This window comes from Anthonomus grandis, chromosome 1 (assembly GCF_022605725.1).
Source record: "Anthonomus grandis grandis chromosome 1, icAntGran1.3, whole genome shotgun sequence".
In the NCBI taxonomy this organism is placed as follows: domain Eukaryota; kingdom Metazoa; phylum Arthropoda; class Insecta; order Coleoptera; family Curculionidae; genus Anthonomus; species Anthonomus grandis.
The window spans coordinates 5,724,489-5,751,869 of NC_065546.1; the positions used below are offsets into that span (position 1 = coordinate 5,724,489).

The 27,381-nt window shown below is 30.2% G+C and overlaps 1 protein-coding gene and 1 non-coding gene across 10 annotated transcripts in view; one reads left to right on the plus strand and one right to left on the minus strand.

Moving 5' to 3' along the window:
- LOC126736209 (ankyrin-3-like) overlaps positions 1-27,381 on the plus strand; it is a 231,734-nt gene that overhangs the window by 14,497 nt on the left and 189,856 nt on the right. The window lies entirely within an intron of this gene.
- Trnar-ucu (transfer RNA arginine (anticodon UCU)) lies at positions 22,631-22,703 on the minus strand. Its single transcript has one exon. It is a non-coding gene; the product is annotated as a tRNA-Arg (tRNA).

The window sequence follows — 27,381 nt, forward strand, 5'->3', positions numbered from 1 at the left end:
ACAACCTACAAAAGATTTGGCTTGTAGGATCCCAAATGAGTGAAATATTTTTGTTTTTGTGGAGACGTGCAAACGTCGATTTCTTGATAAAATATTAAATATCTCACAAACGGGTAAGTTTTGGTACAGATGATGCTTGATAAAAGATATGCAGAATTTTTAAGGCAATCCAAAAATGCAATAAAATATAGGGTGTTCCATTTAAATTAAAAAAGTTGTGCATCATATCACGTTTATGAATCACCCTGTATATCCAAAAATATTTTTATGTTATGCACCTTAGACAGTAAAGTAACTTTGTATAAAAATTTTTTTTTTGTATCACTGTGTAAGGAGCTATCGTCCGTTACCGCACTAATGGCTAATGCACTAACACCCTGTATACAATTTATAAATAATATTTTTTTTCTATCAGAAGGAAATCGAGTTGCTTTCTGATTGAAAAAATTATTTATAAATTCATAAGGGTGAACCACCCCTCTGACGGGCGGTAAGGGGTAATGGATGGTATATGAGAATTTGTTATTAATTAGGGAGTATGTGTGCCTAATATTATTGTACAACTCGATCTATTTCTGATAATTTAGTAGATGCGTTGTTATTTAAAATGCATTTATGCATAAGATACCCGCCAAACGGGTGCGAAGTGGTTGGGGTTAAAATACCGCCAATCCTTAAAAGATAAAAAGACATTGTATTTTACCTCAGGCAGTAGGTTTGTACATAAAATTTTGGCTGCCAAAAAATAGCTGCTAACTTCACGCAAAATCAAATTGGCTGCTGAAACTTTTGGCTGCCAAAAATTGGCTGCTGACTTCACACCGGTATACAAGCGACACCGGCACACGGACTATACGCGGCACATCAAAGGTTCTAATTGAGCTCTGAACTGACCTATACACATTTCAGTTATAAGAAATAAGATGAAATTTTCAATGCTCCAGTTTCGCACTGTTTTTAATACTAGATATTTTTTTACGATGCAATAAGCTCGATTAATTTCATATCCCGATGAATTGAGCCTCTTCAACTTTAATAAATTCAGCTTTACTTAATTATAGTGACATAATATAAAACACAGTGAATGTGTCAGGTGCTTTTTTATATAGAATTTTTATGTTTTTTATTTTTTTCTCCTCTATACAAAAGAGGAATTGATGTTTTTATTTAGATCAGATGTATGAAAGTATGAATGGTTGAGTAGAATGGAATTTATTTGCTAAGGCTTCGCTATCTGTATTGACTATAGCTTGTGGTATTAGTTATTAAATTTTTATTTTATTTCATCTTATGTTTATTAATTTAAAATTTTTGACAGCTGCTAAGATTATTTCTAACTACCATTATGAAAACAGAGAAAAATTTTAAATTTGTATTTTATTAGTAAATGTTATTCAATAATTATTAAGTTAAATTGGGAACGTTTCTTTAATAAAAATTTAATTTTATATAAGTTTTGAACCACAAATTACTGATAGTTTTCAAATAGTTTTCCACTAGACAGGACTTGGCTTAAACCCAACCTCCAACCACATTCAAAATTTTAGCTAATGCTAATACAATACAATAACACTAAAAAAACCGCGATTTGACATTTTCAGGAAATCATATACACCCAGGTTATTACAACATTTTTATTTAGAGAAACCGTAACAAGTCGTGTACCATACGATATAATACTCTACAATTACCTGTTGTTGGTTGCACGGTACTTATTTAATTTATACCATGTAATTTATTAGAAAAACCGGTCGCAGATCCATCAATAGGAATTGGAAAGTGGTTTTATTTACAGTTTGAGCTTCTGCCCGCCTTACGTCAATAATTATTATCGTTTTACCTTTTACCGACTGCTATAAATTACTTATATCCAAAGTCCCTTGAAATGTTATTCATTTTTAAAGATAATATTTTATTATCGATAGATTTTAGAATTTTCACTTATTATACCTACAGTTTTTAGGTGTGAGGGATATCATTCATATTTTTAAGCAATTACCCCTTTGTCCTTAAAGTTTGAGACTTTCAAATAGCCCCTCATTACGGTTTATTTTACGAATTTAACGTGCCCGAGTGATTACTCATAAATGTTATGTTTTATATACGCGGTTCTATATTAGGTTTAATGTACTTTTAACATCTGGACGCCTACTTGGCTGGTATTTGGGTTAATTATTGTTAAAATGTGGGATCTATCTAGAAACGAAAAGCGTGTTGTACTGTCTAGGTTTTTGGCAAGAAATTTAAAAAGATTTCAATATTCAGGGTTGAAAAAGTTGAATAGAGTGAATAAAAGAATTGATGATGAATAGAGAATAAGCTGTCATTTATTAAATATAAAAGATTTGTAACAGACTAGTCAGTTTTAAATATTGCCCGACCCGTAGATGTGTTCTCGGTTCACCAAGCAGATAAATACTGTCGTCCTTATTCCTTATGGGTTCTCTCTAGGGACTGTAAGTGCGGCCTACATCTGGTGGTTTTTTTTCCACCCAGCTGGTCATTTTACAGTCCGCTGCGCTACCTAGCTCCATGTCCTCGTGGAAGTCGGAATATCCTATAATCAAAAAATTTCTCACATAAATTTTACAAGGGCTTTTTTTTTCAAAAATTAGAAGTCACAAAAAAAACAATTTGTCTAGGCAATAAATTCAAATGAATATTAATATTCGACAGCAGCACAGTATAAAGAACAAGACAGTAGGTTCACTCTCTTGCGGCCGTTTGAAGTGGGGACTTCTAAACAGTGCCGACTTTTTTTACGCGGTCGTAAATCATTATTTAGTTTCGGCGGCAATCCTTTACGATACGAGGGATGTTTAAAACATTTTTAATAAGGAATATTTTCGTACATCGCGGCGGGCAGCGTGTAATATATGGAATTTTTTGAAATTAAAGGCACTTTGTATTATTGTTAAAATGAAATTGAAAGAATATTATTAAGTATCTCTTTTGAACAAATAAATGTAAGAAAAACACTTGGTAGATAGCTTTAAAATTAAGTTTATTAGAATGTCCACAATTAAATCTTAGCTTTACGTTCCTTTCATGCTCTTTTCTCAACTGACCAAGAAACTACCTACCTAATATTACATACACTTAATTAATAACAACTTGGTTAATATAGCCATTTTTTAAATATTTAATAAAATTTACATAATAATGTGATAACAACACTCAGCATATGGAACTCGGTAACAGTCAAATATAAAAAGGCAGTTAAATAAAAAAAACTTATTAAATGCCTAATTATTTGCTTTTAAAATAGGGGATGAAAGAACAAACCACTAAAATTAAAATAAAACGAAAATAGGTGTTTTACAACCTAGAATTCATATAAATATGCAAAATAAATATAGTTTTACATTGGGGATTATAGTACACATCAATATTTTGAAACTTAAACCCTTAAAAACCACCCTTAATGACGAAAAAAATGCAGTTTTAAGTATGGTTAGACGGTATAAGTGGCTAAAATTTATATCATTCAAATGATTGCAATGCAATTAATAATAAATCGGATAGCTTTCACTATTAAAAACCACCACTAATAACAGAATATTACCACAAATTTTGCTTTTTTTTAGATTAAAATCACGATTTAAAAAAAATATGTACTCTAAATCGCTGATACTTTTTGAACATATTATTGGTACCTATATATAGTCCATTGTAGAAGGCTACGCTTTAATTTTTGAAATAAATACATAATTTTTTTATGATAAATTTTTTTAAAACTGCAATTATTTTTATTTTATTTCTAACTTTTTTAATTTTTATGCTAATGACTTACAATCAAGTTTATTTTTAAAGTTTTTGATAGTACATACTTGAAAAAACGTGCTAGATATTTGTCTAAGAAACGTGATTTTTTAAAATTATTTCAAGTTATTATTTTACGTCATTATATTTTGTTATCTAAAAAAAGGGGTTATGTTCACACAGTTGTATCTCGGCGCCTATAGAGTCATATTGGCTTTATAGAGCCTATAAAGCCAATCTTTTATTTTTAAACCAACTTTTGTTTATTAGATTTTTTTGTAGGATCTCAATTTTTGCGAGATATTTAAGAAATACTGAAGAAAAGCGTGTATTTTTTTCTGTGAACTAATCCATTTTTATTTAAAAAAAAATGTATATCCCCTTTTACTCCTGCAGCCATCTACGCAACATATCGCCGGCAATTTTAAAGTACAAAATTTCCGCACAACGCTATTATAGTTCTAATATTGAAGACGCCCCTGTATAACGCAGTCGCCACCGGGCAGCAAAAAAGAGTAGCATCAGAAAGCGAGTGAGAAAGGCAACATTTTGGGCGGCGCTTAGAGTGATCCTTCTATTCTAGTTTATGTTCGGTGACAGCAGCCTCCCAGGAACTGGTATCTTCGATCTAACCTATTGGAATCTTTTTAAAAATATTTGACATCACAAAATATTTAATATTCTTATACTACTTGCAATAAGTACATCAGGTCATTTTCCAAATGTAACATTTAAATTAATCAATTTGCAACTATACTCTTGGATAATGACTTTGACACTAAGGGATCCCTCTTTTTTTTAATAGAAACTATACCTTTACCTGACGATGACAAACTATTCGTTGTTGTTCAAGTTCGGTATTCGAGTCCGAACTAACTTCAACGTTACAGGCCTTAATTTTGTCAAGGGATACGATTCCCTTGTACCTCTTCTGCGAACGAGAAGAACCTTTTACATCTTCAACCACATAACGATCGTGGTCTAAGATTTTTACTATTTTATAGGGTCCGCTATATTTTGGAAGCAATATTTACGACTTTTTCCTTCATTAGCCACTATATTGGTACGTACTAATTCTTGTTGATCAACATTATACTTCTTTCCTGCACAGCGTCGTGCATTATATTTTCCTTTGCTTATCTTTTGTTTGTCGGTAATAGCGATTTTTACCTTTTCTCGAGTTTTCGTTAACTCATTATCATGCGTGGACTCTAAGGATACTTCATTAGCCAGAATAACCAGATAATTCCATTCTCGGAGAATATCCAAAAAGCAATTCATATGGCGATTTTGTTGTGGTTGAATTCGTCGTCAAATTCAAGCCCTAACGAACTTTAGATACCATCTCATCCCATCTTTCTTCATGAGTCGTGGATGCTGCGAGACAAGATAGTATAGTGCGATTATACCGTTCGACTTGACCATTCGCCCTTGGTGTTGCTGTTGCATGTAGAATATGCTTTATATTAAGCTCTTTACAAAAACCGTTAAATTCTTTACTCTTGAAACAAGAACCTCGATCGGTTATAATTTTTCTTGGCACCTCAAAATTTTCTAAAACATTATCAACAAAATTTATAAGTGGGCGCACTCTAGTTGGAGGAACTGCTTTGTAAATGCTTCAATTAGAACAATTAAATACATTTTTTTTTTGATTTTACAAATGCACACAAAAAAATCTGTCGTTTTGTCAAAGACTTGTGCTTTGATTCAATGACTTCTTACATTCAGTATTCCTCAATTACAGTAGATTTTTATCCAACTACAAGTCTAAATTTGGTAACTAATTATATGATATCTTGAATTCAATGACAATATGTTATCGGATTTAATTACAAGGTTTCATTGAATTAAACGGGTACTTTATAATTGATTTGAAAATACTTTTTTTTGCCTTAACTTTATGGTTCTTTTGTTAGGATCGCATGTTGAATTGTTTTGATGCCTCATGTTGCTTCATAGATTACCAGTGTAGTGCATTATAAAATAATGAATTATAGTATGTATTTGAATTTTGTCAGATTCGTAATTGCCCCAATCTTATCTACAATTGGAAGAATTTAATACATTAATTGTCAGAATAATTAGTAATTTTGCAAAAATTGCTCATTAAAATTGAGGATATTAAAACTTATAATTGATATTATAGGTATCTGGATTCAAATCAATTACAATTGATTTTTTATCCGAAATATTTTATTAATTGTTGTGATCCTATACTAAATACAGGGTGATTTTTAATTTATACGCGTAAACTTGGGAAATTATTGCTGATGACAAGTAACTAAAAATTAAAAAATATGTTAGTTAAATATTTTTAGATTTTGAAATAATTTGTTTTTTGTTCACAAAAAATTATCAACTTTATCAGGTGGAATTTTGTTTATAAGGGCGATTTTTTTATTCAGTGATGGATTTATCGATGGAAACCGTTTTGATTATGTCAAAGTTGTAATCAATTGATTCCATCGCTGAAAAAAAAACATCCTTTATAAATAAAATTGCACCTCATAAAGTTTATATAAATTTTCGTAAAAATACAAATTATTTTAGAATCTAAAAATATTTTACCGCCATTTCTTCTTCATCATTAGTCATTATTTTTGTTATGAGCAATAACTTTTCAAGTTTATACATATAGGTTAATAATCACTCTGTAGGTATTTGAGTTAGTAAGAAAGAAATAAGTTCCACAAAGTTTCCAAAAGTACAACCTATAATCAGTTATGCTTTATTACAAATAAATATAAAACATGACAAAAAAAAAACAAGACTTTCTCAATGTGACAGCTAAAAAAGGTAAAAAATTTTTTTTGGGTATTACATATAAGTTATACAAAAAAGAAAAAAGAAAGAAAGAAAGAAAAGAAACAGAGACGAAACGTCATGTTTTATATCTACACAGAAAAAAGTGGCCCCCTTCAACCAAGAACTTTGTTAAACTTGATAGATATTCTTTTCTAACCAGTGTAATTTACTTGAACTAGAATCATTGAGCTTGCAAAAAGAAAATCGTTGATCTTGTCATTAGTCGACCATTCTCTTCATCTATTTAAAGCTTGGTGAAAGATCGAGTTTCTTAAGAATAGTCTCTAAATATAAGTATTTCCAGAGAAGAGCATTAGAATTAAATACAAGGTCTACGCGCTTGCATAAAAAATCAGCCGAAAATTTTGAAGTCCTCGGGTCTTGAAGTAAGACCTTTGTTTCTCAACAAACTTAATTCACAGCGGACCAATGAGATCCATCATTAGTGCGTGGGGTGCTTCCACCTGATCCTCCGCCGGACGGTGTCGCCATCAGCCATTAGTTTAATTTAGTATCAGTGGTTAGTATGTGAATATTGTGAATTTGAAATTGTTATTTTGAAATTGAATAATGTGTGCTGAATGTGAATTTGCTCAAATTAAAAATATAATATTAACTAAAAATAAGCAAATATTTTTTATACTAGAAAAACTAAATACTGTGGGGTTTTCTCATCATGTACAAGCTTGGGAGGTTAGTAAAATTATAGGGGACCACCTTTTTATCAAACACTTAGACTCCTTTAAAGATAAAAATATTTATAATACTCATAGTTTCGGGAACGGTGGCATTTTCATTTCCACGATTAAGTAAAAGGTATGGCTGTTTTTTATTTATTACACAGAAAATATGTTTTTTTTTAAGTAGGTACTGCAGCGTCCTAAAATGTTTATTTAATAGGTATTAGAATAAATCCTCTTTTAATTAGGAACTCTATAATTTTCAAAAAAGAACAAAAAATTATAATAAAAATTAATGTACCTGAATGTATTTACTTAACAATCTGACGTACCTAAAATCATGACTGATCTTTCTCAATATATATTAATGTTATGTTAATTTTAAATAGGAAGTCCCACGGGAGATTCGATTGAGCGATTGTAGCAAAATAATGCGTTGGAAAATTTCTAAACATTTTGGTATCCACAGTTTTTCTATAATTTCGGTTAAATTCATCAATCAATCAATAATTCAATTCCCGATATAGGAGATTCTATTATACGAATTTAGAGTTTGTTTTGTAGATAAGAATTTATTACTTGTTTTGTATTTATTTAGAATTATATTCTAATTTACTTATTTTAAAACCTTTAAATGGTGTTGCTTTATAATGATTTGGATATGTGCATACAGGGTGTATCACGGCCGATGGTAGGTTAGGCGTTTTCGTATATGTAGACCGTAAAATAGATTTTTTTTTGAAAATTAGCAAATTGGGTTATAGCTTGCAGTCTAACGATTAAAAATATTTTTTTTCGGTGCAGCGTTGCCGCTTACACTAAAAAGTACCATTGGCTTTGTTATTTCAAATAAAACACCCTATTTATTACTTTATTTTAAGATTCTAAACAAAATCCCAAAAAAAATCAGGTATAGAAACTCTTCAATGAAAATATAATATTTTATACATATTTTCGTTAAAGGGTTTCTTAATTCGAAACAGTTTAAAAACGCCACTTTTCCGACTTTGAGTAGTTACATGGCTGAAATGTTTACAACATTTCTATCAACTATTTCTATTAACTTTTTAACATCTATTTTATGTTCTAATTAAAATCTATACATTTTTAGTAACTGTCAAATTAAAAAAAAAATTACAGGTAACGGGTTTAAAGTTTTTGTAAAATAATAGGCCTAGAGAATATAATTTTGTTGTATTTTGTTTTAATGTGAAAATTATTTTATTATTATGGTAAATAGTACTTACTCTACAACCTTTCAAAGTCGAAAAACTGTAGTTTTTCGATTGTCGTCAATCAATTGTTCAAATGAGAAACCTTAAATTTCTTAAAATTATGTATAGAATCTTTAAATAAAAAAAAAATAAAAATAGTATATAAAATAGTAAACCATTATTTAAAATAACAAAGTTAATGGTATTTTTAGTAAATCGGCAACGTTGCATTGCCTAAAAGAATATTTTTAATTGTTAGATCACTACCTTTAATTCATGATGCCAAATTTTCTAAAAAAAATCTAATTTTTGTTCTTCGCAAACGTCTAATCTACCATCAACAGTAATACACCCTGTATAATATTAATACTTAATGTTTTTTATGTTATATGTCAATTGTGTATTAATAAGTGCAACATTATATTTACTGTTTATTGAGGCTGTGGACATGAGAAGCAAAGTAAAATTATTAAGTTGTTTATTAAGTTTTTGTTTCGTTTGAAATATCATTAAATAAATTACGTGTTCAATAAAACAATTTACCTATTTTATTTATGAATTTATTTAACATTAAATATCTAATATGCTGTGTTCTCTAGAGGTAATGGATAAATTTAATATTAATTAAATGAAACTCCTTGCCCATTTTGTTTTTTTGTTGAAAGTTTTTCTATTGACATTTTCATACAAAGAGGTCAAAGAAGAGGTATTTCAGAACCACCTTATTTTTTTTAATATTGTGTATGTTGCTATCTTTTTGGATTTTACACAAAATTATCTTTAGGAATTTGCAATCCAAAAATGTAACACATACATGGTGTTTTATTAACAAAAAATAATTTCATTCTAAAATAGCTATCTTCGGAGCACCCTGTATACAAAATTTAAGTGAGAACTTTAAACTAAAACAAAATCGACGGGTGTAAGAATTTTAAAATAAAAGCCTTTTTCAATGGAATATACTCATGAGCTAAAATAATTACGCTCTTGAACCAAAAACCTTATTTAACTCAAGTAAGATCACAAGTGCGTCGCCCAATTCCACATGAACTTGATACAAGAAAATTAACCAGACTGCTTGAGAACCTCCTGGCTTTAGGCCAAAAGAACTATTCTTACCCCAAGAAAAAAAGTTCTTGGGTGAAGAGACAATATAAATCAGTTTAAGAATCTTTTATCTTGACGTAAAAGTATCGGTTCTTTAGATAAATGAAGAACAGGAATTTAGGCCTTGCTACTAGTACGTTGGTCTTAATTTAAGAATTTGCCAGTCAATTTTTTAAGAGAATATTTTCATATAAAGGTATTATTTCTTTCATCTAAGGTAATCTTAAGTTCCTTTGTGAAGAAAATATCGACATTTTTTTAAGAGAATATTCACTTGGACCTATCCAAAGCCGCGAAGTTCTTAATAGAAGTTCATATTCAATTCAAATAAAGTATCTATTTTTTCAGTGTATTTTTAATAAAGCATAACTGATTATACACTATTATGTACACTTTAAAATTAAGTAGAAACATCGCAAAGCTGAAATGGGAATTAAAAAAAATCAAATAGTTAACATAATCATTTATTTGTCAAAAAAAGAAAACCTGTGAATTCAGTTTTAAATCTTATAGACAATTTAAACATAAAATTTTGTTCCAAAAGTCAAAAAAATAAAAAAACATTTTCCTTAATTTCTAAGACCACTATAGGAAAACAGGAACTATATAGAAATATACAAAACTAAATAAATTTATTTATTTATATAATATATATATTATAATAATATATAAATTAAAAAAACGTGAAAACTGCAACCATGTCTGACATTATGTATTACATACAGAGGTAGGTACTTACCTTCAAAGATTAGCGTAGGTATAAGTTCCTCTAAATCATGTTTTTTTAAAAACTCGTCCATCGTACTATATTTATTAATCTTATGGATCTACAACACACAATTTAAATTAGCACGAACACAAATTAACATGCAGGCGCGGGGACGATAATGCTGTTTTTTGAAACAAACAAGCCAAAATGACAAGTAACGACGCGACAGGACACCTCCACATAGGCACGCCGCGCAGATTTACGATATTTGGTAGATCCAAATTATATACCAATCTACGGGAGTACAAAGTAGTTGAGTTAACGACAAGGATCATTGAAGTTAATATAAGATGTCTTGGGCCCAATACTACTGGGTAATTCTCTGAACAATTTGGACATTGCATTAATAATATGGTGTATTGTGACAGTAATAGTTGTGTTTTAAAGAAAATAAATATATTTTAAATTAATTACTGAATAATGTGTTTGTAGCAAATGATTTTAATTATCAAATAAATAGTATATTGTTTTCAATGAAAAGCATGATATATATTAAAATTACATAAATGCTTTCATTAAATTAATGCTTATATCAGTATTGGAGACATAAAGTATTTAAAATTTAATTGCGTAGCTGTAATTATCTTGAACTTAAGGGTTAAATTGTTTGGATAACATGGAATTGAAACTATTATAAATATATTTAAAACAATGAACAAACATCCAAATACTAACAAGTAATTGGAAATACAACAGTATCTTTTTCTGTGTGGCCCCAAATGGTCGATATGAAGGGTATCGAACGGTTCCTGATTTTTTCTATTGGATGAAGAAATCCAGCTTGTTTACCTCCAGGTTGTTTGTGACACAAACAAGGTAAACAACAAGAAATAAACTTTTTTACATATCGTCTTATGCCAGGAAACCAAAAAAGTTTGGCCACAGCTAATAGCGCCGAATGTCCATTACCGTCATAAAAATGTAGAAGTATTTGTCTTCTTGCAGCTTTAGGAACAAACCACTTTTCTCCTTTTAAAGTTATTTTGTAAATTCGATTTTTTTTTAATACAATAATTCTTATGAATATCCTGGTCTTCCTTATCACTTGGTGTTCTATTAAGCACGTCAAATATAAATTTACACTGTTCGTCGGTCAACTGTGCATGTAATATCCAATCCTTATCGTTAACGTTTACTGCTGAAACATTAATATTTGCTGAAGTTGAACACATAGATTCGACTGGATTTCTACTCAAAGCATCTGCATGTCCCATTTTTTCCCGGGTCTTTATTTACCGGTAAACGTAAAAACGCAATTTTTGAGGCCTGAACTAGATAATTGGCAAAAAGTAGAGCAATTTGAACAAAACACATTTGCACTCTTATTATTATTTTATATAATTTTTAAGAAATATATCTCTTAAGAAAGAACGCATTTTTTTACAAAGGATATGATGGTACAAATGAAAAATGATAATAAAATGTAAAATTAAAGAAATACCTATATAAATTAAATGTTGGTTTATTTGTACCATATTCTTTAAAAAAAATGCGTTCTTTCTGACTCTGCATTAAAAAATGGTGGTTTCCATTTAAAAAACATATTAATGACGTCATATATTTTTTTGAGTCCCCGTTATATTTAATTTCTACGTAGAAAAACCCTAAACTCAATTTTAAAATCGACGGATTCGGGCATTTTTTCAGAATCGATCCGTTTCGTTTTTATTGAATTTATGCGCTACTTTACGGATGCACTGTATAGCTGAACGCTGTACAGGGTGTCGCAAATTCGAGTCTCACCATTGGGATCTCGTTAACTAGAAGAGATACGAGGTCGGTTAAATTGAGGCAAAGTTGCTCAATTTGGTGCTCATTAAAACGCCCTTTTGAAATTTCAAAAATTCCGAATAGTTTCGAAGATATTTGAACAAAACTTAATTTGTTTACTCTATTTGAATAGATATAAAAAATAAATTACTCGTTCTCATTGCTACTTTCTCTATATTACAAAATGGTGTCGTCAGATTTTCAAACCGACGCACCGTGCTTCGAGTATATAGGATCTTGGGACAAAAATCAGTTACTTCTATTGGGCTAAGCGTAACGCTCCGAAACTTATGCAACTTTGTACCAATAAAAGGCCCTTTCATTGAAAGAATTTAGAGAATTTAATATCTAATGTTTTGGGAAATATGCGACCAATACATTAAGAGCTGGACAAATACAAATGTTGCTTTTTAGTTTTCTTATAAAAAAAATAACAGTAACTTGTCGATTTACCCCTATGAAAATTAAATTATTTACTTAACTTTTAATAACAACAATACAATTACATAACAAATTGAAAGTACACGATATCTATAACTTCCATAAGTGTAAAAGTTGATTTCTTTTTCGGAATCTTTAGTATGCTGGTATTTCTTACGAGAGAATTTTAGTCCAAAAAAAAATCACTATACATATAATGTATTTAAAATATTAATAAAAAGGTATATACACACAACTATAAATTTTTCTTTAAAGGAAATACGACAAAAAATATTATAGATACAAACAATAAATGTAAAAAGTGGGAAAAAATAACTCCTAAATTTAGCAAAAAATAAACAGTACTAATACTAAGTATGAAAATGCTTTTAAGTTTTATGTGAAAACTAATCTAATCAAAACTAAAATTTTGTTTGAATTTTAACTAAAACTGAAAACTATAACAAAAAAATCTTAACTTAAAAAAGATATGGAAAATATGTACACATATTATGTATAGGTTTAAGGAAAATTATTCTGAATCAGAATTATCGCTAAAATCAGTGCTGAGAATCTTCTAAATTTATGTCTAAATCATCAATTAATGACCTTTCCTCTCGTATAATATATTTTTCGACTTCCCGGTTTCGATTCTCATTTTTCTTTGAAGTGACTGTCCTTTGCGATGAGATAATGGGCTCTGATGTTAAAAGTAGTCTTTTTAATAAATCCATATTACATTTTGTTCTAGAATACTTGCGGGTGTGAAATAATCGATATTTTCTTGCCTCTTTATGTTTCGCTTCTAAAGCATTCTCGGAAAGTTGTCCTATAGGTAAAGAAAATGGATCAAGTATTTCAGATCCGTGTACCAGCTTGCACCTTATGCAAGCTACTTGGCATGTAATACGAATTATATAAAACGAAATATAATTGTTTAGTCTCATCTAAAAGTTTTTTAAACTCTAGTACCTGAATGTGACAGCCACTAGAAAGAGTTCCAAGAATAGTCGCAAAATTTATTATAAGACGCTTGTCTATTATTCCTGTTATTTCAGAGCTTAAGTCTGGATTGTAAAAAAAGCGTCTAGCTGTATTGCCATCGTTGCTTGACCCGTATCCTTGCTTTGGTTTGTTTTGCATTTTTTATTTAAAATCTGACTGTATTTTCTTTTTGTTGTTTTCCACTATTTTCTTATTTTCTGCTCCTTTAACTTGCCAAGATCTTATTTGCAATTATTGAGATAATTATTAGATTTTCCTAACGATCTCTCTCACCATATTTTCAGTAATTTCAGGAAAATTAAATTGATCAATCATCAAAATCCAGTTTATTGAGACGGAAAGTTTGGGAACTTTTTCAAAGAAGTAAGAAAAATTATTCACTGATTTGTATCTTTAATGCGCAAACGTTGTCTGGAACCAATTTAAAATAACAGAAAGTTTAATAAATATAATTTTTTTCATATTGAATGTTTATTTATATATTTCAAAAACATGTAATAAAAGTTGCTTCACATTTTTCCGAAAATTGTTAAAATAGACTTACCTATACTTACACTTACACAAGATTTATTTATTTCTTTTTGCAACAGCTAAATAAAGTTTTTCTCAAGACCAAATTTAGTTTATCTTTTCTAAGTTGTACTGTATCAAAAATTGTAAATTTTTATTCACCTTTGAAATGCATCCAAAATCGTGTTAAAATTGAAATTTCCAAACAGCTGATAAAGTAGACAACTTCAACATTCCGTTGTAATTGAGTGTCAAAAGTATCAATCAATCTTTTTGTAATAGTGATAACACGCATCAGCTTCAAATCGTCAATGCCTGCCGAATATATCCTGAAAATAACAGTTTTAATATTGTCATTGCTTTAAAAGGTTAAAAATCGGTTCTTAGTTTAAAAAAAAATTAGCTTTTCTCACAGAATGCAGTTTTATATCCACATGAAACTCATTTTCGGAGTCTTTCCAATATACCATATTCCTTCATGATACAATCTGGTTGATTCACATAAATTTCATTTGATCTTAATACGGACCAATTTAATCATATTTTCAATAGGATTTTATGAGGGCCATTCCATTACATTAACCCTACTTTCTTCCAGCTACATACGTATACTTAAATAAATAATAATTTTTCCATTCTTAACCTCCCAAATAGTCAAAACAAATTAAATAATATGGATTAGTTAGTAGATGTACAATACTAAAAAAATTATTTCTGGTACTGTATGTTCAGTATGACCAGACCATAATTGTCTAAATCAGTTTAATTCTTAATAAATCCTAATAAAGATTTTATTGTAATATGTGAAGGGTGATTTGTTACACTGTCTAGTCTCAAATAAGAACGCAGTCAGTTAACATGAAATGTAACTGATGTCCGGCACCCACATATTTCATTAGTTGCTTTAAGAGACACGATAAGGCGTTAATATTTTTGACAAAGGAAAAATGATTCCTTGTATGAACTTTAATAAATTATATTAGAGAAACTAAGAAAAGAGAATCTATTTTGACATTGGCACCCCCTCTACCCTCGGCCTGGTTAAGGGATGTTTGTTTGCCTACTATTTCCTTAAGTAAACAAGATTATTCATTTATATAAACTAGTTTAAGAACTTCTAGTTTTAATTTCTAAGAAAAATAACTAGATATAATAAATAGTGGTAATATACGTTTTTCTATATCGCAAAATTTAGTGATATTTTTAAAGCGTCATTTGGATGCCTTATTTAGATTATCTTGTAGCTAAATAGAATGATTTATTAAATTTTTCAGTTTATTTTTTTAACATTTTCAATAATTTCTTAAATTCGGTTATTTCGATTAAAATTTTTCAAAATGTTTTCAAAAATTAATTTAGTTATAATTATTTATTCATGTTAAAAATGTTGATAGACTTACACATGTCATATAGTGAGAAAATTAAAAATATGGCAATGATTCACACATAATATGAAACAAATACTTTTTACATAAGGTTACAAGTTGAAACAATATTTACATGAAATGAAACATACGTATCAGTAAAATACAGAACATAATTCGAATTTAGGTACAGTAAACATGTTGAGTCCAAATAATTAAATAAGTCAAAATATTAAAATATCTCAGGAAAATTAAAACAAATCATCAAAAGAATAAAATGGCTTAGCACTTAACAGATCTCTGATTTCGCTTCCAAATTTTAAAACTGGGAGTGATTGTATATGAAATGGGAGTTTGTTCCAGCATTTAGCATCCTAGTGCCTGGTTACAGTTTGACATTTCTTTAGTCTGTTCTAAGGAAGTATACAGAGTGTCTGAAAATGGTTGGGAAATCTCTCCATTCTGGTATTTTTGGTGATCACATTTTCTTACCGGGAAATTTAAATGGAGATACGTAGGGTAGACCGGGGATAAAAGTGCCGTTTCTAGTAAAAATTGGTTTTAAAAAACTTTGAGAGGTCACTTTTTTTACATTTTTGGTTCCTGTGGTAACTAAGCTTATGTTAATAAACTGGCTTGCCACAAAAATCTAACGTGAAGAAAAACACTGGTATTATCAGTTTTTATGGATTCTGGTAAATGGCACTTTTTACCCCATTTGGGGTAGAAAGTGACGCCCATGGAGTAAGTTGTGCCGTGATAGAATAGAATAGAAACTACGTAAGTAAGGCTGCTTTTAATACGTTTAAGTAAAATTAAGAAGTGAACTACATTTTTAAAAGGTAAACAACTGAACAAGGAACTGTTAAAGAACGAAAAATTTAGTTAGTCCATATCACTGTCACAATTAAGGCAGATAAATAATTTTGAATCACCCATAATACATTTGTCGTGAGCCCACTCTTTGCAGTTTGCAGGTTCTACCACCGTCTATAGATTACAACAAGTCAGACCACTCGAGCGGCCCTGAAATCGATTGCCCCACCCCCCGTTCCTCACCTCGCCATGCATCGGCTGGGTAGAGCCCAGGTTTAGTTTTCGCAAGTACGTTAACTTGTGTGCATCCGTTTCGCGAGAGAGTTTTTGCTTGTAGCGTTTTAGACAATAATTTGGTTACATACTACTTGTATAAATATAATTACCCAATAATAAAGTAGTATGTATTTCAACCCTATATGTTAAATATTTTGTTCTGTATTTTGTGTTTTACATAAAAGCATTACAATCTTAAAAAATAGTTTATTATTTATTTTCTCCCCGTAATGTTATTGGAATAGTTTTAGCCAATTTTACAACCTATTATCCCAAACCAACACACCCCACTTCTTTTTGTCGGCCACCAATGTCGGCGTTTAAGACCCGGTAAATTTTGATATTTTAACATATTTTATATATATTTACTATATCCACAAATGAATACAAAGTATATAATTTACAAAACTACTTATTTAGCGCTTATTATGATAATTGTTTGTTATTCTTTTGCGCTTTTGTATTTTTAAAACGACCTAATTCAAAAATTAAAATAACTTATACCGTATTTAAATTATTTTATATTTTTTAGTGCGTTTAAATGTGTTTTTTAATTGTTTATTTATTTTAACTTTAGATTTATTTTTTGAATATTCATCTCTAAAATTTCCACAAATATTAAGTAAAAACTTGTATTTTTGATAAGACTCCTAAAAATGTAGCAAATTTAAACAATTCAACAAGTAAGGTTTTTTTCAAACTCACTTTTTATATATTATATTTGACTTAAAAGGCAGCCATTTTGAATCCGCCATATTAAACGCTTCCAATTTATTTAAAAGTTCAAATTCATTGAACTGATCAAAACTTCTAGATACACCAATTGTAGAAAAGGGAAACTCAAAAACATTTTAAAAACTGTCCTTGTTAATGAAAGCCAAGCACCTACAAAATGTGAAAACAATCTGACAAGTAGAAGTTATAGTTTAAATAGAATTCTTAAATTTGTTATATACATACATACAAACATTGCTACATAAAGGCAAAGAAGTGAAGCTAATATAAAAAATGTGTAAAAACGTTAATAATTAAGAAACACTGTCATATAAACACATTCTATTCCAGTCCTATAAAAAAAGTTCTTAAAAATTAATTTTATGACTTAAAATACTTCTTATGAATACTCCTCGTATAAAAATAATCAGCGCGCCTCAGAATTTACTTTCATCGATATTTACGCTCGTACGCAGCAAACAGCGGGATTCAAGGTCAATTTTGCTTTAACACGGGCGGTATAGGAAGTGGTCTGACTTGTTGTAATCTATAGACGGTGGTTCTACATTGCACCCATTCCTCAAAAGGTAAGCTCTGTGAATATGAATCGCAACATATTAGGCAAACGCAGTCATCCTCCGAATCCGTTGAGGAATTCGAGTCTTGATTCTTCTTGCTTGAGTAAACCCTTCTTTTAACTTGCTTTGCCTTTTGTTTAACTTGTTTCTTTTTTTTTCTGACTTATTGTTGCCTGTTCCTGCCCTAGGGCGTCCTTCTCGGGTGTGTCTGTGAGCACAGCGGTATATCTACGTTTTCTGCCCTTTGTCGATCCTGTTCGAAGTCCTTCTTTGGGAAGGGGTTTTACTATGTGTGGAGAAAATGTTTTCTTTCCTGGCAGATTATCAATGTTAGATGGTCCAGCAATTGGATTTTCGGCATTGTTTATATTTTTTTTACATTCTTTATTTTGCGGTTGGTCATTTTCATTAAGGGCAGGGTATTGACTATTTTCATTGGGTTGTTGAGAAGATTCATCAAAAATGAGTCCTTGAATATTTTCATTGACGACTTGTGGTTCATTCTCAAGAAGTTGGTTGTCCTGATTATCATTTCCGTTAGGGGGAACTGGTCGACCTGTGACATATGCTGGAGCAAAATCAATGTCTGAGAATACGTCCCGATTATAAGGAAAAATGCCACTCTTTTTAAAAGAATTTATAATATTGTTAGGACACATCGCTAGGGGGTAAGCTGAATTAACAATCGATGGAATATCATAAATTTTAATATTCTTTCCGGCATTACTTCTCCTCCAGGCATCTTGGGCAGAAGATAGGTATTTCTTGAACGGGCCGTATACACCAACATCTAATGGCTGCAGCCGATGCGAGCAGTGGGGTGGATACGATAATAAAACAATGCCATTATATTTCGCCAAAATTAACACTGATATAGCTAAATGCGAAATATGGTTATCTAACAACAGGACTGGTGATTGCTTTGTCGGTTTCACATGTTTAATGAAATGCCTCATGAACAAAAAAAACCTATCTTCTGTCATCCATCTGGATGAATTTGCTGTACCAATACAGTCGGATGGTCCACCCCGAATAAAATAATCTTTATAATTATTTCAGGGAAATAAAAACATAGGTGGTATACAAAGCCCACTTGCAGAAACTGCTGTTGTAAGTGTTACATTTGTACCCCTTTCGCCTGAAGTAAGAGCACCGACTTACCTTGACCCCTTCAATCCTACAATCTTTGGAGGTTTAAAGACTGTTGAAACTCCAGTTTCATCTGTATTCCATATGGAGGAAGCAGTGAATGAGTAGCGCTTCAAAACATTATTTAATTTGTCGAAAAAATCGATTACGTTTTTCTTGTTAAAAGATGTTGCCCTTCCCAAACTAGTGACCTCAGGTGTTCAAATAGAAAGTCGTGGGTTTCTTTTTAGAAACGCTGCAAACCAGTCAGCTCCCGCTTGTTTGTTTTGTCGCCATGAGTCTGGCATATCTTTATTAAATTGGACTGCACACTCGTATGCTAGTCGACGCACTTCTTTTGGAGTTAAACCGAAGTATATTTTGCAGACTGTGTTAAATATTTACTATGTGCTGTCTCTTCCTCATCATTAAAAACCCGGAAATTTTTAACATTTAATAAGATAATGCGTAAGTACACAGATAAAAAGGATCTCTTAACATAAAGTAAAACGAGTTTAAACCAAGGCCGCCATGTCTTTGGATATAGCCAAATGAATATTACCTTAGGAAAAACTTACCACATCCTTAGCTTTAGTCTACTACTATTTTGAATTATTAAGTAAAAATGTCCTAATTGTAAGAACAGCAAATTATTTAGTTATTTGGTCTAAGAGAAGAAAAAAAAATAATTTTCTCTCCCCAAGGTCATTATGTTTTTGGTACAAGAGTCTTAATCTTAACTTCAAAACGTGTGATCTTCTCATATGTACATAAATGTACTTGTCTGAAAGACATTTCTTTGACAGAAATAAATGAATGGCTTAAAATCTAAAAATTTAATGGATACAAGATCATTAAGTTCTTACATCAAATATTAAATATCTTGTATTAAGAAATTATTTACTTGACCCAAAAATTATTATTTCGGTTTCGGAAGATAACTTTTCGAAATTTCGTAATATAACTCACAAAAAAATATAAAATTAAGTTAAGCCTGTCAGAAAACACTATAATATTAATTATAAAGGTACTTAGACAGCTTCACACAATTTTAAATTTTTTTGTGGATTACGACTGTTCACAACCAAATACGTATACGAGTATATAATATCTTTTTTTGTATTTAAAGCCCCTTTATAATTATGTATTTTTTTATTAAAATGTATCTTATGTTTTAATTTTTCATAAACTGTTTTTGATTTTACTTTTTATATTTTATTCACTTAAATAAGTTTTCGCATTCAATATTAAATATCGAAGCAAAATTTATAGCGCTTTTAACGAGGTTTTTTCGAGGATTTAAAAAAGAAAAGAAGATAAAATATTAATAACACACTTTTATTTTATATTATGGAAGTCATAAGTTTCACAAAATACATATACTAATATTATATCGTTAATATTTGACGTCAACGCAAAATTAAACTCTCTATTATGCTATGAGCATCAAAAAAAAATTAAAAAAATCTGTAACACTTATTGCACTAGTCTTATTTTTTAAAATTATTTTATGAAACCAGAAGGTAATAACTATTGTCTAGGCTTATGGTTTCTAAGTTATTTACATTTCCAAAACTCTAATACTTGTAGATAATATCTGCTAACCAGACTAACCACCTATGCATAAATTAATAGAATATTCTGAAAAAATTAACATGATGAATGACAATGAAACATTGAATTTATTCCTTACTATAACGATCACACTGTATATTATACATATATTTTTCGATATAAGAGAAAAAAAATTAAACGTATATTTTTATAAAAAAGGATTTTTTTTCACAGTTACATAAATGTTTGCGCCAAGGATATTTATTTTGTCCTAAAATGGTACGATACTTAGCTCGAAATAATTATCTTATTAAAAGTACATAACCTTTCCTTCAAGATTTTAATTTTAAAGTAAGAAAATTCTCTTCTGCTAAGATTATATTTTTTTCTTTTAGGAAAATTTATAGCGGTTTTCGCGGAGCAGTCCTGAACTTGTCCGGGATTCTTTTCCCGAGTCTTTTCCTGTATTTTTATTGCTTTTAATATGTCCGCATTTTATCATCGGCCAATCGAAACTTAGGAAAATAATCCCGGACTAGTTCAGGACTGCCCTGTGAAAATAGCTATATTAGCTTCTAAAGAATATTTTAACGCAAACGTCCACCATTTTGTTTAAGATACAATAATAATTTACACAAAAGCTTTTAAAAATCAATGCATGCTTATTTAGTTATTTATAAACTAATCTAGGTATACCTATAAGAAAGTAAAAAATGCATTATAGCCCTACTGAGTATTTTAAACCTACACACGCATATATAGGTACCGGTATAATTTAAAAAAAGAAATAAAAACCACATATATTTATAATATAAATATACCTTCAAACACAGGCCACAAGTGTTCCAAAGCATTCCGCTTTAAAAAAGAGAAAACTTCACTTACTTCAACTTCAAAATTGATGTTGTCCATGTTGAAAAAACCAAATTCAAACACAAAAATGCGATTATACATCGTGTCGCGTTGACAATGCCGTGTCTAACTTGCTAATGATTGAAACGACCAAAGGACAAACTTCCGACAAAGGGAAAACACCGGGGTTATACCTACGCGACCCAACGCAAAGCACCTGTGAGGTTAAAGCAAGAACGTACTCTTTAAACAAGTATCGATAAATTCGCAATTTTATTCTTAAAGACAGTTGTCTAATAGCAAGCAATAACTTCACCCGACCCCGGTTCCTCAAATTCTGGTTGCTCCACTTACTTTTCACAGTTTTCTCCTGAACATTATTAATTTTTTCTTATATATTTCATTCTAATATAGAACTTTTATATTAAAATATTAAAAATAAAGGACATTTTTAACTGAAAATACGGTCATGCTTATTTTTCATTTAAATGATGGAAGGTTTAAATTGAAAATGGCCAAGTATTGAATTTACAACTATTAAAACCTATTTTTTTATTAAAAAAATTGAAAAATATATCTACTTACCTTAAACAAACTGCTAGTTTCTCTCTTGGTGAGATTGCCGCCCGAAATTTAGTATCCTGTTTCTTGAGGTTACCACCAATTATTGAAAGCAACATTTCGAATCGCTCTTTTGACATCTTAAAATACTGAAAGAACTTAGTTTCGTCATCAACTAATTGCGGATATAGTGTATGAAATTCACCTTGCGTGGATCTGTACTGCAAGGAGGGATGTACCCATTTTCTTTTTTTTTTTTTGGGTTTTGGCTCATCTTCATCTAACAGCAAGGCGATCAACAACAACTCTTCATCGGAAAAATTCATTTTATCGAATGAAGTTTACTAGCATGCACCTTCGTTAGGAAAAATCAGTGATCATAGTGTGAACACGCACGAATCTTGAGCGTACCTTGAGCATCGTATGAGTGGAGCGTGAGCGTCATCTTGGTGTGAAACAGCCTTAACAATTCCAACAGCTGATTACAAATGTTTAAGATTCTGTTTTAGTACGACATTATACGTAATTGGAAAGTTACGCAACCGGACGGAAATTTTTCTAATTAATCATTACCTCTTATGTTAACTTCAATATCTAATGTAAAAATTTTAAAAGTGAGGTTAAATCCTTATTAATTTCAATTTGAATTTAATTTTATTTTTATTTAAATTGTAAGTTTTATATTAATTTTCGTTGATAAAATACAGATTAAAAAACAAATAAAAAAAAGGTTTACACAGTGCATCCCTGGTGGGGATCGAACCCACGACCTTTGGATTAGAAGTCCAACGCGCTATCCTCTGCGCTACAGGGACTGACGAGCGAATATTTGGATATGAAAAAAACCTTATAGACCACGAGCGTAATACGTCATTTTGGAATCTATTAGTGTTGTTATATTGGAGAATATGTGTCATAAATAATAATTAAAGATTACAATTAACGACTTTTCTTCTCAGATTAAAAATAACGCGTAAATGATTTATAATACAAAATTTAAGTCCATAGTTTCCATCCGTATTTCTGACCAAAAATTTATTTATAATGGAAAACGGAAAATAGATTTTTTTTGAAAATGTGGCATCGTGGGCTTTAGCTAGTGAAAATAACTTAACGCTTATACCAAAGAGTAGTAGCAACTTTGCTATTTTAAATGGAATACCCTGTATATTATTTTATTTCCTGATTTTCGCTATCGCTTTATCATTGGGTTTTTATTATTCCTATACTTACCTATTTTAAGTGATTTTCGAGAAATTAATTATTTTCTTTATTTTTTGAGCAAAACATAGCTCCAAATAAATTTGTATTACTACGGCACTGGAACGCGCAGAAAATTGTAATTATAAGCGTAAATTACGGAAGTATTGTACATTAGCCTTCACTAGAACAATTTGGTCTACATTATACAGGGCTGGTGCAATGCTACAGTGTGTTCCATTCAAAAAAAATTCACATATCACAATTTTTGTATCCAGTGGTAAAATCACTAATTTTGAGCAACCCTGTATAACGTAGAACAAATTTTTATAGTGAAAACTAATGTACATTACTTTCGTAAATTACGTTTATAATTTAAATTTTCTGCGCGCTCCAGTGCCGTAGTAATAAAAATTTATTTGTAGCTATGTTTTGGTCAAAAAATAAACAAAAATAATTAATTTATAAATTAATTTCTTAATGTCTAAGGTACCATCAATCACCCTGTATAAACAATATGACTCATATAGATGACACTTGTCTGATAATTTTAAGTATAAAAAGGTTCTGGTTAAAAAAAATTCCACAATATACCTAAAAATAAAATTTACATAAATGCAGACTTGAACTTCTCATTATCACATCATTCAATGTTGAAGCAAGTTATATTTCCAAAAGCATCTAATTATAAATAATTATTGTTAATCAGTGTGCTAATGTGTCTGTTTATAAATTATATTTTTTTTTAATATTAATGAGATGTTATATAATATTATTGATGCCATTTTTAGCGTTTCCTTATCGGTAACATTTGTAATGTTTGAAGGCTATATGAATATTAATATGTATCTAGGTAAGTGGTATAAGTGCACTTTTTAAGGTTATTTCTACCTATTCGCTTATCTTCTTTATTTTTTTTGGGATTTGTCCAGTCTTTTATTTTAAAAAACTCTTCTCGCATCGTATAGCAAAATCTTTTAAATACAATTGAATAGTGAGTGTTTATTGTAACGTTATTTTATTTGATCTTTTTTATTTTCGTTTAGATTAAAGTTTTTAGTTGAAAAAAGTTTTGTGTTAAAGCAGTCAAAATAATTATAAAGATACGTGAAAATTATCAGAATTTTGTTTGTTTTATTATAACAAGAATTTTGTCTTCATATGGATACATTTTAAATATTAATTTAATGAGAAGAGAAGGAAAACAGGTTTTTAAACACAGATTTAGATATACAGTATTGTGCAAAAAGATAGCAACATTGAACTTTCCTGTTATATATCTTTTAGTATCTATTTTATAAGTAAGGTTTATATATTATTTACAAGAATAGTTAGAGCCTGTTTATATTTTCATATTATCATATTTTTTGTATCATAATAAATAAAACACCAAATTGTTTTATGCAAATTTATTATTCAAAAATATAGCAACAAAAAATAGTTTTGATTCTAAAAAAATATAACCCAACTAAATTAAAATCAATTAAATATTTCGTGTAGTACCCCTTCTCCTTTATAACATCTGCACATCGTCTTGGCATGGACTCAATTAATTTCATTATATAGTCATTGTTCACTTCTTTCCAAGCCTTTTCCACTATTTCAAAGAGATTATTTGTATTAGAGCATGTTAGGGGCCTGATTTTAGTGTCAATCTAATGCCATAAATTCTCTATAGGGTTTAGGTCTGGCGATTGAGGTGGCCAGACCATTACATTTATTTTTTCATCGGCTAGCCACCTCTTAAAAAATTGAGAAGCATGTTTTGGATCGTTGTCATGCTGAAATATGGCTGTTACTGGCATGCCTTCATCCATATATGGCACTAAATGCGTTTGCAGAATGTCTTTGTACATGAAACGATCCATTTTGCCCACTATTCTTACTATGGGTCCCATGCCACGAGCCGAGAAACATCCCCATACAAGAATATTTCCCCCTCCATGTTTAACTGTGGGGCAAATGTACTTTTTGTTTAATCTTTGTTCACTGGGGCGTCTGACGTACATCAATCCATCAGTCCTGAATAAATTATATTTAGATTCATCACTAAATACGACTTTCTTCCAATCAGCTACAGACCAGTGGACATGAGATTGGGCAAAGTGAAAACGAGCCGTGACGTTCTTCTTTGAGAGTAACGGTTTTTTGGCGGGGCGACGAGCAGGTAAGTTGGCATCAAGTAATATTCTCCTTACGGTACTGGAACTGGAGGTTTACTCCTCCACCCTCTTTTAATTTTGCCAAAATTTGGGAAGGAGACAAAAAAGGATTTTCTTTGGGAATTCGATAGGCAGCTGGCCTATCCATCCTCAAATTTGTTTTTCTGGGTCTACCAGGAATGGGCGCCGGTGCAGCTGTTCCAGTAAGGCGAAATTTGTTGCAAACTCTGGATACGATTGACCTGTGAAGCCGTAAGCTTCTTGCAATGTCACTCTGCCTAACACCATTTTCGTAATGCTCCACAATAATTTTTCTTACATCACCAGAGACGGTTTTTGAGCGACCCATTTTATGTTAATTCTGAGATTCAAAAATAATAACTTTACAGCAGGTAAATCGATATTTAACTGATAAAATAAATGCGAAACAAGAATGTTGCTATATTTATGCACATTGTCTTAATAAACAAACATGAAGTTCCTTACTCTGCATTGGCATTCTTATGATATCTCGGTATATTTATAAATAATACAGAGGCGTGTACTTAAAATTAAAGAAATAATATGGAATAAATAAAGGAGCAAATAATATTTTTGAAAACATCGCTTGTTGCTATATTTATGCACAATACTGTATGTAAATTGGAACCCATGCTGCTGTAAAATACATTTTAATTTTGCTTAATTTAGGGTTTTTTTTTTAAATTTTTTAAGAGTGAAAACATCATGAAAGTTAAATAAAATCTCTCAAAAATTGAAAATTTGAGGTCTGTTTGAAAATTGAAATAGGGGTTTCTTTAATAAAATTAAAGATGCCTAATTCAGCAATTTTTTTCGTTGCTGATTGATATCGACGTTGAAAGAAAAATTATGGAAAAATATTAAATTTCCTGAACGAAAAGATCCTATTTCCGAATTTAAAAGACCTAGAGATTTAAAAATTGCGTCATCTGAGGCACTAGAACTATAAGATGAATTGGCAGAGGCCCTGAATTTGTTATATGTCGTCCCTCCAATGCCAAAACCGCGAATGTGCAAATTTATAGTTTTGAGAAAACCACCATTTTAGAGTGTTAATGTATAATTAGGATTGGTCACTGTTCGAGTTGCAAATTAAATTTATATTAATTTTTAATTTTCTTTTTGTTTTCTTTAAGAGAGCACGTTCGTTGTTTTGGCATTGAGAGGACGATGTCCGAAACATGTTGGATTAATAATTTTTACATAAATTTAGTGGAGGATGACCGAAATACTTTTAGTTACCCATTGATCTATTAACTCCACTGTAAGAATGGCCTACATCTTCAACTATAATTGTTTGTGTTTGTCGTTACAAAAAATCAAAATAAATAAAATTAATCTGGGCGGCAGTCAAAAAAAAAACTTTGGAAGATAAAGAAAACTTGAGAAGAGTTATGTTAACTAAAAAATTAGCCTTTTGAGGTTATTAATAAATAAGAGAGGATTTATGTAATTATGACCTTTTAAAAGGATGATTGATTTGTCCAATAGTAAACATTTTTTATATTTTTTGAATTAATTCAAATTATCCGCTCCGTGGATCTGTTGTGTAAACTTTTGACCCAGATTTAATATTTCAAGGACATTTAAATACTATCTTACAAAAATATTATTTATTCACATATAGGATGGACCAAAATAATGCGACTTTCGTTATGCCATTTTTTAATTGCAGTATTTAATATACAGGGCGTCAAAATGAGTAAATATAAAATCGTTTTTTTTTTTAAGTAAGTCGATTGTTTTATAAGATATTAAACTAAAATTTGCTGTGAGGGAGTTCTTTGGAACGAGAAACTAAAATCCATTCACGGATTCGCTATACTTTGCAGAGGGCGTTACATGTGGTATATGGCATGTGTTAAAAATACCAAAACTTTTTTGTACCCCTGTATAATAAAGTTCTAGTAAAAAATTCTTATTATCTAATCTTTTCTTGTAAAAAAAGTATTCTTAGTAAATGTCGGCCTGAGAATCCGTTTATTAGATATCTTAATTTTAAAATCTAGATACTTCTTTCTAAACAAATTGGCTGACATCGGACACAAGTAACTTTTTACGTACTGTCAAAGTGACAAATTTAAACGCGTCTGACGCTCTTAACAAGCTT